This window comes from Physella acuta, unplaced genomic scaffold (assembly GCF_028476545.2).
Source record: "Physella acuta isolate Inbredline_101_S28 unplaced genomic scaffold, ASM2847654v3 ptg001541l, whole genome shotgun sequence".
In the NCBI taxonomy this organism is placed as follows: Eukaryota; Metazoa; Mollusca; class Gastropoda; family Physidae; genus Physella; species Physella acuta.
The window spans coordinates 12,517-18,490 of record NW_026733056.1 but is presented as its reverse complement, the minus strand read 5'-3'; the positions used below and the strand labels follow the sequence as shown (position 1 = coordinate 18,490).

At 29.4% G+C, this 5,974-nt stretch overlaps 1 long non-coding RNA gene across 2 annotated transcripts; it reads right to left on the bottom strand.

Moving 5' to 3' along the window:
- Positions 1-354: 354 nt before the first annotated feature.
- Positions 355-3,306, bottom strand: LOC131928756 (uncharacterized). Of its 2 annotated transcripts, none has more exons than XR_009383832.1 (4): positions 3,189-3,306; positions 2,861-2,932; positions 2,032-2,115; positions 355-517 (listed from the first exon to the last, which is right to left on the bottom strand). It is a non-coding gene; the product is annotated as an uncharacterized LOC131928756 (long non-coding RNA). The 2 variants fall into 2 exon arrangements; XR_009383831.1 differs by having other exon boundaries at positions 3,118-3,241.
- Positions 3,307-5,974: the final 2,668 nt, after the last annotated feature.

Below are 5,974 nucleotides of genomic sequence, written 5' to 3'. Positions count from 1 at the left end.
TTTAGGGGAGATCACTCCCGGTTTATTTTAAAATGTAATACGTTTTTAATGACATTTGCTAAGTGGAAAGCAGTAATCTATTTTCTATTAGCCGAAACTGACGTGGTTCATATATTTTAAATATTTTTTCTAATATTAAAATTTGTTTAGGACAAAAAAATTTACAGATAGTGGACATCAAATGTGTGATGACGTAATGATTGGAGATCGACATTGTGATGACGTAATGCGTGGACATCGGCATTAGTGGACATTTACAGTTTAAACAGAGAACATAATTGAATTTCGTCCTTTGGAAATAGCTTAACCAGAACTGTCAATAATGTGCTCAAAATAACTTCACAAATCAAAGCAGCTGTCAAATTATTTTTTTATTAAAAAACTTATGGCAATTACAGTTTGACAAAAAATATTTTAAAAGTAATGCAACCCAGGCACTGAATAGAACGATGTATTTTGTTCTGGATCTTAGGTTGCAATTTTTGAGCACCAATAGTCATTCTTAAGAAAATTATACCTAGAGAAACAAGCACATTATAATTAATTAGCTACATATATATATATATATATATATATATATATATATATATATATATATATATATATATATATATATATATATATATATTTATATATATATATATATAGGGGGGGGGGGGCAGAATTTTTTTTGCCGGGTGGCCCTTTTTTTCTAAGTTCCGCAACTGTTATTAATCCATTTTTAAATACTTAAAGTTTTTAACATAGAATAAAATCACGTGGAAAAAATAGTTGAGCGCCCAGTGAACGGCAAACAATATATGTATAATAAAGCAGGCTATAAGTACTTTATAAATTCATGTGCGTTTTTTGAGAAATCGGAAATAGCGTAAATCACTACTTTCGTTCAACGGAAATTACTCAATATTTGACCGAAGGCAGAGAATTAGATCTTTTACTTACATGTGAAATTTCATTTATCTATCTGAAACAGTAACTCAAGTTATAGGTTTTTGAAAAACCAAAAATAAAATTTATTCCACTTCCGGTGTATTGGAAATCGCTAAAAAGTTTATATATTTTATATAATACTTATATATGAAATGTTATTAACCTAGCTGTAACGGCACACAAGTTATTGTGTTCACATGCACACACACACATACACACATACACACACACACACACAGACATACGGACATAATTAGAAAGCCCAGCTTTTCCGACTCGATAACGTATAAAACGCCGAAATTTTGATAAATCTGCATTCATTATTTTTGCCCGATTAAAATAAGTCCGTTTACTCCGTATATCATGAAGTACTGAGGTGTAAAACGATGAAAACTGTCAAAATTCGATGTGATTTTTATGTACGATTAAAATACTTTATCTATAATATGTATACGAGAAAGTAAAAAATGTTAAAAAAAAACGTTTTGATAACATAATACACTACAAAGTAGACAAAAAACGATTTTCTCGATATGTGTAACTATACACTTCGAATCCTCGGGCAGATGAGGCTCGTTAGCTGGGGACAGCCACTCTTCTAGGAGAGACAACTCCAAAATCAAAACAAATGCTGCCTTGCAGTTTGTTCTTGGTTGGTCAAAGGCTATGGAAGCAAATCCAAAAAGAAAAGCAGGCTGAAATCTGAGTCAATGGCCTCAATGGCGCATAACCCGTTAACACGTAACGCCTAATTGTGATGGAGGCGTGGTCGAGTCGACAAAAAGCTCATGGTTGATAAATTCGAAACAGTCTCGAGTTAAACTCTCTGGCAGCTAAGGCTCGATCCCTTCCAACATTCAAAATTAAGAACGAAGAAGAAGAACACTACTATTTAAATAACTATAAAGAAAAGAGTGGGTCTCTCCCTAAATATTAGTAAAGGAATCCAATAGATAATATATAGCCCACGCTTTTTTTTAAAAATATTTAAATGTAAGTGTATTATTAAATAATTTCTCAAAATAAATCATTTTTTTTCCTCCTTTTTAGTGCATTATTAAACCTTTTTATAAGCCTTTTTTAAAATTTCTGTTATATGACCTGCATTTGAGATGATAACAGCACGGTAGATTTTTACATTGGTAACCTTCATGTGCGCACTCTTTCTTCTGGACCCACGAACTTCTGAGAACAAATTTAACGTTTGCTCAGCATAAAGAAATATAATTTAGTCTCCGCATTACTATATATATATATATATATATATATATATATATATATATATATATATATATATATATGAATTTATTATTATTAAATATATCAATATAAATAAATGTATATTGTTGTTGTTTGTTCAGCGAATGGTTAATTTGCCCATTTTCGAAGTTAGATCATCATTATTATTGCTTTAATTAAATTATGCCTGCATTAAACCAACTGATTTGCAAAACAAACACATTAGAAGGACACATCATTTAAGTATTTACTTATAATGGATAAGAATCAGATTTAAATTAATAGTGCACCATTTAGTTTTGCTTTTATTTTATTTTGGACGATACAATAGGGTGAAACTTAGACGGTTGTCTTTTTAATGGTTTGTATTTTAATTTTTGACTCAAATTTATTTATATTCAAAATAACTTATTTGAACAGATTGAAATTAAAATCTAATTTTATTTTAGAAAACATTTTATAAGCATTATTGTTAAAAGAAAAAAAAATGTTTTTTCAACTTATTACAAACATATAGATCTAAGTGGAAAAGCAAAAAAAAAAATAAATAAAATAAATGCATAGCCAACCTGTCAATCACATTTTTGTGCCTAATTACGTAAAATCACAAATCATTGACTCATAAATAATATACATGCTATTATTTTTTTTTTAAATAGTAAGAATTTCGTTTGCAATAAATTCGACTTACGGTTCTCTTGACGCAGCCATGCTTAACAAGGCTGCCAATAGTATTAGGTATAGCATGCCTGTTCTATTTAATCTGTTTATAAAAATCAAAATTGTTTTATCTCAAGATCTAACTGCAAGATACACACATTTTGTATTTACATCATTTTTTTACGACCTATTACTTACAGTATATTAATTTTAAAAATGTATTCTTAAAATGATACGAATTGTATTATTAATATGTATCATTTTAGGAATACATTGTCAAAAACGCACCCGAAATTAATAATCACGTATTAATTTGCACGTTCAAAATTAATTTCAGCCAAAAATATTTATACTCTTACAGTGTAGCTTGCTGTGATTATGTGCTCCAAAATTTAATGTATTATAAGATATATACTTGCCTTACTTTAACCAATCAATAACTACCCAGACATGTAATCAGACAGGGTAAAGCTTCTCTAATCGAATCACTCTATGATCGATTTAAATCCCCACTGAGCACTAGCTAGCCTCAGTTGTTTTTTTAATATCGTACATTTATATTCTAAAATCGTGTGTTGGTGATTGCTGTTCATTTTCTTCAGTGGCATTACATTATCAACCATTGATAATTTAGCTGCCAAATTAAATATAGGGCATTTGTACACTCGAATGATTAACTCGATAGTAGTCTATAATGTACATCCATCCTTAATACATCCTTAATTTTGAGCTGCATTAATGCTGTCTGATATTATACACTATGGTAACACATGTTTGTGTGTATGTAAAATAGTTTTATTTTTGCGAATCTGTTAGTCATTTTTTCGTAGTCGAGGTGGTACTTCCTCCTTAGTTTAATCAAAGGATACACATTTAATTAAAATCACTCAACGCAAACTTTATAGTGTTACATCTATATTTTCATCATCACCATTTCCGGTTCTTGTCCAAGACACACAAGGCGCAGATGAAGTAGAGTTCAACTGTTTCTGAGACCTCGGCATTTGAAGAATTAGCCTATTCAGCACAATACCCAGCCACCTTTGTTTCCCCTAACGTCGAAGTGTGTGTATGTGTGTGTGTATGTGAATATGTGTGTGAGTGTGTAAGAGAGATCTCAATGTTAACTTAAGTGCGACCCAGGCGATGCAAGTCCAAATAGCATTAACAGAACTGACGGTTTTCATTTCAATTCCATCTACATAACTCACTGTTAAAGACATATAGTATAATACAGCATTTAAATTTAATTATAGTTTTATAAATTCGTTGTATATATTCTCTAGTAATAATATTTTTTAAAAAGCATTTTACTTGGTTTCTTATGAGTTTAAGATTTTATTTTCATTTTAATTATGTGGGGTATGTACTTTAGTATACACGACTCATACAATAAACATATTAAATACCCACCATCATAACATAGAATACCATATAGTTCCGGACTAAGATTTCTTACGGATTTCCGAGTTCGTACACAAACACGTGCATTAAACACAATCCGGTACACACACTAAAAAACAACACAAACACATTCACATCAACGCCAACGTTCACCTAAACAGGTACACTTACCTCCCCCGCCCATACCCCAAACTTTTTTTTTATGTTATACAACCTGCATGTGTACCCAAAACAGCACCGAATAGTCACGCAGACGTGTCCGTCCTTTGAGCACCCGCTTATTTTGAGCTACGGAACACTAAGAAAATATTGAACGTGTACTGAACATAAGGAAATAGTATATAGGTTCTGCCGCACTATAGTAATATATATATATATATATATATATATATATATATATATATATATATATATATATATATATATATATATATATATATATATATCAATCCGCATAATCACTTCTTTAATTAAATTATTTCTGCTTATTTTTTATGCATACAACCGACTGATTTGAAAAGAAAAGACATTAGAAGTAAAGGGAAACATCACATTTATTTCCTTATTTATTTTGGGCCTGAAATAATTCAAGTTAAATAGAGACCCAATGTAAAATTCATTATATAATAAAACTATGTTTTTTTATAATGGGTTATATTTAAAGTTTGACTGAAATTTATATTTAAAACTTAAATCTAATGTTTTTTATAAATTGTTTATATTATTGGTAAAGGCAAAATATATTTCTACACATTACAAAGAAATACGCGTTAAAGCAAACAAATACATAACTAAACCTATCAAACAAATTCTTTTGTCAAATTAAGTAAAATCTCCAATTTCTTTACATTTTCTCATCTAACGATAAATCATATATATTCAATTACAAATTGATATTATTGCTGGAACATATCGTTAAATATATACATACGCACAAACAACTATTAAATCAAGATAAATATAATGATATTTTTTTAACACAAAGCATTTATTTTGCTATAAATTCAACTTACAATGTGTTATTCGACTTAGCGATAATCACAAACGCAATCAAAAGCAATATGTATGTCATGGCTGGTCTAATCAGTCTGCTTATAAAAAAATTGTAATTTGTATCAAAACTTGAATACGTCTTGTTACTTACTGTATTTTTATAATAATTTTAGTATTTCATTCATAAATTGAAAAGAATCTTGTTATTATCTAAATACCTACAACTCTTTTGAAATTAGTAATCACTTATTGGTTAGCACGTTCAAATTTAATCTATCTATATATACTACTAAAACTCAAGATTGTTTACATGTTTGAATATTTATTTGTTTGTTTGTTTTTTTGTTTGTTTTATTGTTTGGCTGATTGACTATTGCACATGGTTGCACTCATCGTGGAGAGCTGTAAAATAGTATGTAGGTAGAGAAATTTTTTTGTTTTATGACAGACTGTTAATCACACATTTATTTAAAGACGTTAATTAATTTATTGATTTATTCATAGGTAGATTAACCCTATTTTTTTTAAAAGATTTGAACGACCACTACACTCGGCGGGACAGTGACGTCACAGTTTTTTGTTTACTATTTAGTACAATAAAATGGCGGCGTCTAGCGAAGAAAATTGTGTTCCCATTCAAAAGTTTAACGCGTTCTAAATCTAATTTTCTGTCGGTCATAACTTTAACAATACGTCCGTTTGCTGTATTTATTACGTTCCAACACTTATATCAATTTTCAACTGTCTT